Raw genomic sequence first — 13407 nt, 5'->3', positions numbered from 1 at the left:
TTGAGACTGTAATTGCAGCAAAAGGTGGTTCTACAAAGTATTGACTCAGGGGGCTGAATAATTACGCACACCCCACTTTTCAGTTATTTATTTGTAAAAAATGTTTGGAATCATGTATGATTTTCGTTCCACTTCTCACGTGTCCACCACGTTGTGTTGGTCTTTCACGTGGAATTCCAATAAAATTGCTTCATGCTTGTGGCTGTAATGTGACAAAATGTGGAAAAGTTCAAGGGGGCCGAATACTTTTGCAAGCCACTGTAAAAGCTGATGTGTACCATAAATCAACGCATACGAGTGAGTATTTAAGGTTTGACACCATCATCCACTGGAGCAGAAACTGGGTGTCATCAGGACGCTACAACACAGAGCGAACACCATCCCCACAGACAGAGTGGCCAGGGAAGCAGAAGAACATCACATCAAGAAGGCCCTGAGTAAATGTGGTTAGGCACCTAAAGAAAGCTCCAGCCGATCGAGGAGAGAAGGAGGACAACTGGTGTTTACGTGAAACCAGGGATTCCTTTTGTGTCAAGGGTATCGGAACAGCTGAGATGGATTTTCTCTAAACACTAAGGTTGGGAAACCTACAGTGAGCTGAAACTGAAGAAGTCACTTGGATGAGTGATGAAACGTATCTCCCACTGAAAACGCTACGTCCAAATGAACAGAATCAACTTTTTGGGTGGCGTCTGAGCTTCTCTGGGAATTGCGCCCTAGCATCTGCATGTAATAAACATTTGAATTATTTATCACTCAATCAGCCACCACAGCACTTTCTGTCACACAGAGTTGTCACAGACTAACTCTGTGTGCTCAGCTCATCAGATTTAATTGCGTTGGAAGCAGTTTTATTTGATAGGATCCACTTGAACAAAGCTTGAAAATACTGACCCAATAGAGAATAATAAAGCCAATATCCTGTAGTGGATTGAAATTATTAGAGTTGAAAAGAAACGTTTCACATGGAACACATCTCATGTGTTGCAGTTTGGAGATAATCTTCCAATCTAAAAGATGTGAGGTTGATGGAAATCAAGAAGAGGATCTGAGACGTCAGAAAATATGCAAATTCTTCTGGAAATATGCAAATTTTCTGGGTCGTGAACAAATCTTTCTCGAGCCTCTCTTTGAAGATTACTAAATTAGCCCATATGGTATTTACTGGATGTGTTACTTAGGTAATCCAGAGGGGGAAGATAAATTATAATGACGAAGACTGCAAATTGTGTGAGTAGTACAAGGCCTTTTTAGATCAAAGGTTTTAGTGTTCCTCGGACTGGGATGGCGGAGTGGGATTTTTTTGTGTCTTTTCTCCCATATCAAAGCCAAAACAGACAGGCAGTGATGTCTTTGTCACTCGCTGAAGGTCTCATCTAAATGAAGGAGCAGTGTGTGGGGGAGAAGCACAGAGGACTTTAATTTGATTTGAATAACAGTAGAACAATGTGCACCTTGAAACAAATTGAGTTTTCAGCCTTGCATGGATCAAAAGCAAATGAAGATCCACTCCTCTGAGTTACTGAATTTGTCACAAGAAACATGATAAAAAACCAAGCCTCTGAAGCTTGTAATGAAATGGCTCCCAGGCGTAGCTTTTAACCTAAAATATTTAGGTAATTGTTTTTTATTTAGTGCTCTTCATATCCGGATGAAGTCACACATTTAACAAGAGGGTCTTCCCCAAGCAGTGCTTCTCACTTATTAAAAGATCAATCAAATATTTATTAGACAAGCGCGCGCGTTACACAAGAGAGTTGAAAGTGCTCACGAATTTTCAGCCTTGAACTAGTTTGACAAAGACCATAAATGATTCTGTCTGCTTCACTAACTCTTCCCTGAATTTTGTAAAAGATTTAATAGTCCGTCATTCAACAGGAAAAAAAAAACCCATGAAAAACTGAAGGACAATTATTCATTCAGAACTGTATTTGCTCCTGAGGTGCATCATCTGCTAATGTGCGCTGAGTGATTTTGCATTCACAGTGGTGGGATTGTAATTCAAAGGGTTTGAAAAAGTCTTGGTGGGAAAACCCAATTAGACTGCCAAGAAGGGGCATGTAATCAGATTCTGCCACCCTGTAATAGAGTGACAGGACTGGTAATAAGTCGGGCACACGGTGAGTGTTCCCTGCGAGCAGATTTTAGTCAGGGGTGCCCTGGGAAGCATGACTTGGTTCAAAAAGAGCACACAACATCCTCCCCTGCTAGTCTGATAATTATGAGATACACACTGTGCAGTTTTAAGACAGGAGATATTGTGTGAAATACATTCAAATCACATTTTATTGAACTAACCTGACAAAAAACTCCCAAAAAACTAATTAGTGAAATGAATAAATTATCACTGTTTTGACAGGCGGTTGAAAGTCATTTATTTATATTCAAATTATAAACAAAAAATAAAACCATCCAAGCGAGAGATTTTTCTGCTTTTCTCCGTTACACATAACCCCAATCTCTTGAGATCACTGCAGATACGGGTTACACCAAGGTAATTAAAACAGGCCATAGTCTAAACTTTCTATTGATGCTTTTTAAGTGCAATTTTACACAGTTGCATAGTAGCAGCAGGAGTATATGTGCATACATCACAGAACTTGTTAAAGACCGGCTAATACCTGATTCAGCTGTGTCTGATATTTGTGTTCTCACATGTACCTCTGTCACAGAGGTAATCACCGAGCAGTAGTGACTCTTGAAAATACTGTAATGCAAACCAGAAACCGACTGCTCACCTTCAAGGGAAATTTGTCCATTACTGCGGAAATCGGCATCTTTCAAAAGCTGCAACTTTTATTTTTAAAAGTTAACAACTTAGAAAGTAGATAGAGGGTATTTGCAGACAACTTGGCACCCACTACAGCCACCCACAGCAGTTTGCTAGTGACTAAAGCAATCACATACATTTGGTGCAAACCAGTCCAGCGCCATATACCTACTGGGGGTTCACTGACTACTATTCATTAAATCTGTGTGACTGAGGCCTGAAGTTGTCATGTTTCTGTGGACATTCATGACAGGCACTGTTGCAGTGTGAGGAGCATCATTATTCCAGTGATTATATTACACAATCAATGTTTTTTCCACAGTCTTATATTAAGGCCTGTTGTGCCCCTACTTTACTGTTCCCGGTCAGAATCGACCAGTCCGTTTTAACTGCTCTTAAATTAGCACAATACCCATTTATCACCACCAAATTTTTATTCAATATTCTTTAGCTGTGAACAATGTCTCCAAGTGGTGTTTCACATGAATTAATAGAATTAGACATAAAATAACTGCAGTGAAAATACAAATAGACACTGAGAATGTATTACAAAATGAACATGTAATGTAAAAAACTAAATGGAAATAAATGGAAAACCAAAGACCAAACTCAACATGTGTGTGTGTTCATCCACATGAGTGGCATGTGACACTCAGATGAGAGTGGCCTTTGCAAACATAGGCATCACATTTGCAGCATCTCAGGCTTGTTTTGTTGTCTCTACGGGCACAGAGCTCACACCACTTCCTGTTCATGTCCTTGTTGGGGGAGAGCCAGAGCAGTGGCTGGGGCTGGGGCTTGCACCCTTTTAACCAGGCTAGCAGAGGCTGGTGTGGGGGGAATGTGCTGGCGCCGTTGAATAAGAGGAGTCACCAAAGCTTTCCCCAGCTCTGCTAGGAAAAGTCTCGTACTGAAATGCTATCTGTGATTTGAAGGTTGGGTCCATCCATCCTTCTTTATCTCTACTTTAATTTCAGGGCCCTCTTCATGTCCAGAAACCGGACCAGAACCTCTTTGACAGATAACCACTTGGTCAGACGCCTACTCATTGTGGTCAGAGTAAAAGGAGTGCAAGGCAAACACTCCAAACAGACCCCTATATATATGGGGTCTGTGTGAAGATGATGGAAGGTGTGGTTCACATGGGGGATAGGCACATAATTCAGTGGGTCGATCAGTGGATTGTTCAGTGGGTCGTGGGTTGAGTGAATTCCCATTCATTTCCTATGGAGGCAACACCACACCACAGATGTAACAAGGTTGATTAAAATACTCAAAGTTCAATGAAAGAGATGCTCATCACTTTTATATGTTCAAGTGCATAGTGTAGAGGATCCCATAAGGCCTTGAGGCAATCAGATGTAAAACACAATATTTATGAGTGTTATAAGTTGTAAATCGGGGCGATTTGACCGAATCACGACAGGAAGATTAAATCTGGGACTCTCCACCATTTGACCTTAGAACTGAAGAAGCTTCTCGGATGAGAGGTGAAACGTCTTCAAGCAATTTAAAGTCCAGATGCTTGTCTTTCCAAGATCCTTAGACTAGAAGCCACCCTTCTACTCGAATGATAGTTACCTTGAACGTCTACGTTGATGTAACACTGACAAAAGAAAGGAGGAGAGAAAAGACTTTTTGACAAATCCTGGTGTGAACAGGTCTCTTGACCCATATCAAAGGCACACGATTTGAGACACTGCACTAGGTCACCAAACCTCCCATGGTGGATACCTTTAATGCTCATTTCATTTCATTTAAGCCCTGTAAGAGACTTTGCTTGACCTTGGTGGTAGGTACACGGTGAAGGAAAATGGCATACGCTGTAGATTTCCCAATATTATTACACTGTTTTTCGATCTTATTATCTATCATGGCTCTGTGACTAGTTTGAAGTATACTGACCAAATGCAGTAGTTGTGCTAATTGGAGAGGTAAGAAGTCACTCTTTTGTGCCATAGTTTTCATAAAAGTAAAAAGTGAAGAGCAAAAACTACTCCAAATTATGCCCACAAATAATTTTGTAACAAATGTTCCTTTACACCAGAAGACAAGGAACACTCGGGTTTGCTTTGTAATCACGGATGGCCATCTCCCTCACTAACTGGAGACTAATGATATTCCCCCAAGTGCAAGTCTTGTCAGTGCATTAGCTGTTTTAGCATGCCCATCAGCTGCTGGCACTCTAGTCACAGATGGTCAATGTAAAGTGTAGAGGAGGATTATGTAAATGATAAATGGTAAGAATCAAAATTAAAGCAAATATATTCAATAAAATTTTTAACATTTTTTTTAAAGGAGGCAATTTAATTCATTTTTTTTAGTTTAACATCTGCATCTGGACAAAAGGAGTACTGTTACATTTAGTCAATGACTAAGGGTGTAATTAAAGAGAATTTCCATGTATTTTATCTGAAATTGTTAGATATTTATTTTTTTATTTGTATTTTTTTTATTTTTGCTTTTTGTCATATGTTTACCTTTTGTGTGAAAATGAACGTGAGGAGGAAGAGGAAGGTTCTCTGGCCTTTTTCTTTGACGAATGAATTCTCTCTGATGAAAAAGAAAACAAAAAAACTAAACTGTACCAATAAAAGTATTGGTAGTATAGCAATTAGGAACAGTTTCTATAGTTGTGGTTTTGCATATAAATAAAAAAAACTAATTACTCTATAGCAGTCTTTCTTCATTCACATTAATCCAATTATTTTGTACTTTTCTTATAGTTCCTTTAAAAATTCTGCTGCACTGTTTGCTGTTTATTTTTAAGAAAAGAAGAACAGTGGTTTATATAATAATCTAAGAGGAGAGTTCAATAGTGGATGAATGATGCACACTTATATAATGCATAATAAAAATGGAAAAGACAAGGATAAGCCCGTACCCCTAAAACTACAGCATGTATGCCGCTTAAGACGGGGACATTTGGTTTTACCTGGAAATTACTCATTACTTAGTATGCATAATTTATAATTTCTTCTGTCCAATAAAAACTCATTATCTCTTCATAATAGTATTATAAGAAATATCAGTCAGTAAATAGTGGAGTTACACCCTTAGTCATGGGCTGTATTATAAAGTGATGCCATAATAATTATATAAATCAGTTGTAACTAGTGGGAGACATGTACAGTATCTGTTAGCTTGAAATCAGCTTTCCAGCCAGAGCACTGGAGAGTCAATAAGCACTACTGTATCTGCTGTTTTCTGAGTGATCACCACAGGGACTTGCAAGGTAAATAATGCAGAACTAATTGACTGAGCTACTCCCAACTGATTGGGGATGCCAGTGCCAGTGTAAAACACTGCAGAGGTCACTGCCATTGCCATGTGAGAAGAAGACATTTAATAGAAGCTGTTGCATCTTTTCAAAAACTATATTAGACATATATATAGGCCTAATGTGCCATTCTCTCTCAGGTTAATTTAAACCGTGACTGTGGTCCAGATTCATATGAGGTTTTTTCCCCCCTCAAATGCTGCTGGCTGTGCAGTGCTGCTGCTCTGCTCGCAGCTATTACCCTGAAACCAGAATAATCTGCTTGTGAAGTATGGTGAGAGGTGAGGTCAGCATTCATGGTGCAAGTGACTCATTTTCCTGCCTCACCAATTTGTCCCCAAACCATGCAGTGATTAACCTCACCCAGAGGCTGTAAATCAGACTGGCAGGCGTTTAAGGCTCAGGGTGCATACGTATGCAGCGTCTGCTAGTGCTGCATCATTTCCCAGAAGACAGACTGGCATTGTGGCCAGTCTGGGACATGTGCACTCAACGTTTATGCGTTTGGCAGACTGGAGAGCCTGTTTGCTCAGCTGCTTTTTGGGCATTTTTTCCCTTGAAACTGGCAAATGTGTGAGACAGTGTTGTATTGGTTATTATTCTGCAGCACAAATAGCAAATCTGTTCCCAGTTTTGCAATCAAAGGCTTTTAGTCGTGACAAGATCCATTTTCAAAGACTGTCAAAGATAACTAAATGACCCAACTACCCCCTTTTTATTTATTTTACCTAATATAAGCTCTATGGGAGTGTGCCCCCAAGAGGGACATGGACCCCCTAATGATCCTCAACCTAATCACACGAGCCAAGGTGTGAAAACGGGTGTAGGTCACAATCAGCCAAGGTTTCAGGTGACCCCATTGTGAGACTTTGCCCCACCCTATCATGTGATGTCTTGAGGTCAAAAGTCCCAGGATGTGAATGGGCATTAAGGTGTCTGGGAAGGGATCTCTACACTGCATTATAGATGGCAGACAGTTGGTGTTGTAAGCCACCGCCTCTGTTCAAAGAGGATCATTCACAGTGGACATGGATGGCTCGCATGTTAAAATGCACAGCATGCATTTACGGTTTATGCTATGACAGAATGGCAGATGTGATGTTTTTAGGCTATAAAATGTGACTTTTGCAACCATATACAAGCAAACATTCAAGGTACAACTCATAAAAACACAAATCTTTCATAACCACTCTCATCACCATGGAGATACGAACATAAAACTTGACTTTAATGTCATGTGTGCTTGTTTGAAAGAAGCATTGCCTGACAGGGTAGGCTAAAGCACTAATTTACTTTACAATGAAATCCCCTCAACAGCCAAGCATTTTTGTGCATTACACAGACAGGCTTTTAAGTGGCACAATGAGCTCTTGTTCATTACCTGCGGACTGTACTTCAGATTTCTACCACCTGGTGTTGGTTTCCCCTTTAACCCGAGTCTCTCTGTGTATCACAATTGCAAAACCCAGTCCTAGAGACATCAAAATAAAAATCAAGTTTGATGATGGGTGGGCTCTGAAAACTCTCCAACACCGCTCCACACACACAAACTTTAATAGGTACATATTTATAGGTACACGTAAGCAAGAGAAGAACTTTTAAATGCATTGATCTCAAAATGAGATCCAACAGAGGCACAGGAAGTGAAAACAGTGGCTAATGTGACACGAAATATCTACACAGGAGATACTAAGCAGACATTCGCTGTCATTTGATGATTTCCAACACTAAGTGGATTTACTCTTTAACTGACTCACTTCCAGTTTTGCACGGAGACGCTGCAACTCCTTCGCTCTCATCAGTATTCACAGCGTCTCCTGTGTCCTGAAATGCACTTGATAAGACTTGCCACGCTCTAATTTACCATAGAGGGGAAACAGGCAAACGAAATTGCTCCTCAGAATATCATTCCCATGACAAATCAATATTCCAAGAAAAAGCCTGGTACTTTGATTTTTTTCTTTCTTTCCAAGATTGACCTTTTGAACTTTTAACAAAAAAGATGTGAAACCTGTTTGGATGCACAAAGAAATAAAGTGCTCAAGTGCAGCACACTGGCTAAGAGGCTGTTTACGAGTTTTTCAGTGTTTAATTCAGAAATTGCTGCAGTTTTAAAGAGCCTTTTGGTTTTAGGGTTGTGTTTAATTTGTTCCACATGATCAGCAGCTTATGACTTTAGTTTATAGCAAGTATTTCCTCTAACAAAAAATAATAATGAAAGATCACATCTACATAATTGCTGAATTCACAGTGCTTTTTATGAAATCCATAGCATCCTTCTCTGTGATAAAGCCACTGCAGAAACATTATAGTATATGCATGAAATAAGCCGTGTTTTTACACCTTTGTCCTCTCCTAAGGGTGTAAAGTGTTGTTTCACAGAGAGTGCAAGCTGTACAAAAACGAAGATTGAATGAGTATCATGTTTTTTATTGGTTTGTGTTCTCAACTCATATTTCAGGCCGCCTTTCACGACTGAGGTAATCACTCATGTCAAAGGTTCCTTCAGAGCTCAGGACAGTGTCAGCGAAATCTGTGACAGTCAAGACCTGTGATGTTTGCTGACTGACTTATCTACATCCACACAAATTAAAAAAATTTCGTTTTCTCTCCGTTTTGGCCTCCCGTCCACACTGAGACGGCGTTTTCACTCATTGAAAACACAGCATTTACAAAACGCTTTCGAAAACGCATACATTTGAAAATGGTGCTTTCGTGTCGCAGTGTGGACAGCGAAAACGCAGACCTTCTAAAACGATGACGCATGTCAGTCATATGATGCAGTCATGTGACCAATAAAACTAGGATAGTGGAGGGCATTATGCAGCAGTTGTTTTGTTTGCTCTGATTTATGACAGTCCTATTAAAGATTAATATCAGTCTGTATGTGCTCCAGATAGCTTTTCTTCAAATTCTTTAATTCTCACTCACTTTTGCAACTTTGTACTTTTGGGTTACTCGCAGCAACAACTCCACCTCATTGTTAGTCCATTTAAAAAACTCAGTGCTTTCCTCTACATTTTGTAAATAAACGGCAGACAGAAATGAGGCGGGTTGAATCTTCTTGCGTTTCACGCATGCGCAGTACTGGAACGTAACCATTTCAATGTGGACGCGCAACTCTGTGAAAACGCCTGAAAACGCTAGTGTGGACGCGGAGCGTTTTCTAACGAAAACGGCGTTTTCGTTTTCAAATCTATCTGGGCTAGTGTGGACGTAGCCTTAGCAAACATCACAGTTTGCTAAGTCTATGACTTCGTCCTGTGGTGTTGTTACTCGTGTTTAGCAAGTGTGTCATCAACACTGTGACAGTTTTGTGAGTCCCTGGTTTTTTGCACACATTAAGGATGAACCTTTTTGGAGTTTTTTGGTGCCTCCAGTTCTAACACACTAAAATTAAACTATTTAAGGGAAACTTTACATTAAAAATCATATAAGTCTAATATCAAACGTCTCTACAATAACCAGAGGTTTTTATTTTGTTTCCAGATGTGTTGCACACTCAGTCTCCTACCTAAGTCCAACTGCGTGTCAAGATGAGACGCTTAATTCTTAAAGACAAAAATGAAAATAAATTCATACTGACACTTGAAGCACTTTGCTGAGAGTAAAGATATGCGTTTAAATGGAAGTAAAAGCGACCAGACCAACTACACCGCTCTGCATCCTCACTTTCTGACTGCTGAGACTGTGTGTGTAGACAGGTTACATTCATTTTCATTAAGAACGGACAAATTACGTTTGGGAGGGACTTAATCAGATTGTGTGTTCTGTGGAAGTCTGTGGTTTCTTATACAACCTTGTGTTCCATCAGCTGGGTGAAATTTTTAGATTTGATTACTTGATTGATTTGATTACTCTGATTTAATCAACAGAGTAACTACTAAGAAAATTGCTGCAGCTTGTTAAGACTGTCCTTGACTAGGGCAGGTAACAGAAGGAAATTTATGAAAGTGGTTTTTTTAAAAAGCAAAAAAAAAATCACGTCTTTTCATATTTATTGCCAATTCTTGATATTTGATCACCTTCAAAGACCAAAAACTAAACAGATTTATTAAAATTCTTTGACAATGAACTGTTCACAAAGTGAAAAGCAGAAGGAGAGATTTAAGGATGTTTTCACGAGCGGGATAATTTGATTGTTGTTGATCGTCTTGTCCTCAGGTGACCTCGAGTCTATTTACTGTAAAACTGTTCAAAGACACAAGTTTTTTGTGTGTGTTTCAAATCTGATCAAAAATTACATTTCTATGATGACCTGAAATCAACCTCAGAATCACAAATTCATAGTAATGCAGTACTGCGCAAAAGTTTCTTTAAATTTGTTTTCCAAGCAGCAAGACTTTCCCGTCATATTTCAAAAGTGGTTTCGATAAATAGTTCTTCAGACTTATTTTTAGTCAAACCCTCATAAAAAGCCGACTCTAATCAAGGGATGAAAAAATGTCATTTCTGCATATTGTGGGGGCTGCATTTCTGCCAGTGGTGTTGAAAATCTTAAAATTAATGAAATCATAAAGGCACAGAATTACCGGCAGATTTTGATCAACACTGCAGTACCATCTGGAAAGCATGTGATTGGGAACAACTTCATTTTTGAGCATAATAGCGATCCCAATCACACTACCAGTGCCTGGATAGAAAAACACTCTTAGTCATGGATTGGCCTCCCCTGAGTGAGGACTTCAACATTATTGGATCAGTGTGAGATCAGAAAAAGGAGGGCTTTGAACGTTTTTCAAGAAGCCTGGAGAGCCATTCCTGAAGGCCGCTTAAAGAACTCACAAGAACGCGTAACTAAGAGAGTTCAAGTTGTCTTGAAGAATAAGGATGGCCATGTTAAATATTGACTTTGAGTTCATTAGAACTATACAAACTCTATTTTGCATTACATACTATACATATACACATTCCAATAAATCGCGGCATTAGAAAATTATGCCTGCTAAAAAATATATATATATATATATATATATATATATATATATATATATATATATATATATAAAACCTGGTGCATGTTTTTTGTATGTTTTGTTTTCTTAATCAGTAAGAAGTGTTAAATTCTATGTAATTATTTCATGTGTGAACAAAAGAATATGGGAAGATTACAGACACAATGAGCAAGTGATTATTTGAGACAGCGTGATGCAGCATGGGTAATCATGTATAGAAAAAATGAATTATGGTAGTGTAGCATTATTGAAAATCAAACAACATGCAGTGCACAAAAGCAAGATTCTTAAGATAGCAGTGCACCATGGGGAATTTGCTCATTTAGTAATAAGTCACATAGCTCTCCTATGTTGCTTCTGAGGTTACTGCTCCCTGTGCATTAAGCCAACTACATTATGTGATATATGAAATGATATATAAGGACTGCTCTGCAACAACTAGCCAGGATTCAACTAGTATAAGGATGTTACCATAGGAGATCATCAGCCTACATACAAACTGATTCCTCCAGGTCCTGCTATTTCTGGGCACTTAGTTCAAAAGTTATTTGAAGAGAAATCTAAATGCAATAATCACTTAAAATATTGGCCTTGAAACATTGCATTAACCCTTTAAGCCTTTGTTAACCTGTTAAAAGCTTTTTTCTTCTGGCAGTTATATGTCTGTCATCATCTTTACTGGTAAAATATTCAGATTTGATGAAAGTTATCACTATTACAAGTGCAGGACTCAAATGCAGGACTCTGAATGAAAAGTCAAAAGGTGGTTTATTTAAACAGGTGTCACCAGGTGAGATATATACATATATACAGTGCTGGGGGGAGGACCAGGGCAACCAGGGGAAGGTCCAAACTCCTCTTCACACAGTCTGTGACTCACGACAGTCTACACACTAATCCAGTCCAAACTCACGCTCACTCACTCAGGCCAAGTGTGGGAGCAGTCACTGATAATGGACAGCAGGTGAGTAATTATTCATCATAGGTGACAGGTGAAGAGGCTGCACAGGTGAACACTGAGGTGGGGACCAGGGCCAGACTCTGCCCTGGCGGTGAGGATTAAAGGAGAAACAACAACAAACAATCCAGAAAAACCTGGGAACATGACAAAGTGTTGTGTATTTTCAATAAAAAAAGAAAACAAAAGAAAACAAAAAAACAACTGTAAAATAAGTCTTTGTATGAGGGGAAGATGTTGCAGGGCCATCTGTTCATAAGCATGTCTAACCACATTCTTCAAAAGAAAAAAGAAACAAAGACGGACAAAGACCGAGCTGTACTTCTCAGGTGGTAAGAGACAGTCTGACTAGACTTCTATTGTAGGTAGAAACAGTGCTGATGTGCATCCGTCTATATTGCAGCTTTTATAGTCTCATAGTTTTGACCAGGGAGATGATGCCAGGGTTTCAATCCATCTAGAAGTTGAGAAAGTTCATGCCAGAGGGACAGAAATGAGTGATTACACGTATTAAGTGAACTGAAACAGTGCAAGGTTATTTGTGATTTCCACCTTTATTCAGATGGTTTTTTTTTTCCTATGCTGGGTGAGCTATAACAATCTTTTCACAACAACTTTGTTTTTTACAGAGATGTGAGAACGGGTCAAATGAAGCCACAACCCAGGAAAAATGAGAATCTGAGAGGCTTAATGAATAACATGGGGTCAGACTCGGAGGCCAGTCTGGAAGTAGTTTTCCGAAGAAAAAGCACGACTTGCTCCTAAAACTGAAGGAGCACTACTTAATCTTGACTCATTCAAGCACTCTTCTTCAAGGTCGACAAGTCACACATGATTTGACTGATTTAGCCACAGTTCCAAAGGCTTTTGTATGTTTTTTGTGATGAAAAAACCCATCTGTTTTCTTGTGAAGCGAATGTGAGATAAGATTTAAAGATATATTTTATTTATTGCAAAAATAGGGAGATTATGCTGTCACAGCAGCCAAAACATTAAACACTTCTTTACTGTCTCATTGCACAAACAACCTTTGCTAAATAAAAACCACAGTCTGCCGATCGTATGGGGAAATTTCTAGAATTTTGGTTGCAGTGAATTTGTGCCTCAGCTTGACCTTCTAGATGTGCTCACATAGCATATTTCCATTAGTATTTCAAGGTAAAAATCCCCCGGTTCAGCGAAAAGAATGAAAGGTCGTCTTACCCGTAGGCTCGGAGACAGTTGGTGATTTCTGGTCAATATTCATGTCCCATAAGCTGATGTGCTGCAGCATGCTAATAACTTCATCGTTATACCAGGGAGCAAGCAGACCTTATGACATCCTTGAGAAAAGCTGCTTTGGCAGACAGGACAAGGCAGGAGAAGATCGGAAGACTCTGAAATATAAACACAATGTAATTATATATATATATATTTTTTTTTTATTTCATTTATAGATTTTTAA

Source organism: Aulonocara stuartgranti (genome assembly GCF_965226115.1).
Source record: "Aulonocara stuartgranti genome assembly, chromosome: 8".
Classification (NCBI taxonomy): Eukaryota; Metazoa; Chordata; class Actinopteri; order Cichliformes; family Cichlidae; genus Aulonocara; species Aulonocara stuartgranti.
Note: the sequence above shows the minus strand (reverse complement) of the source record.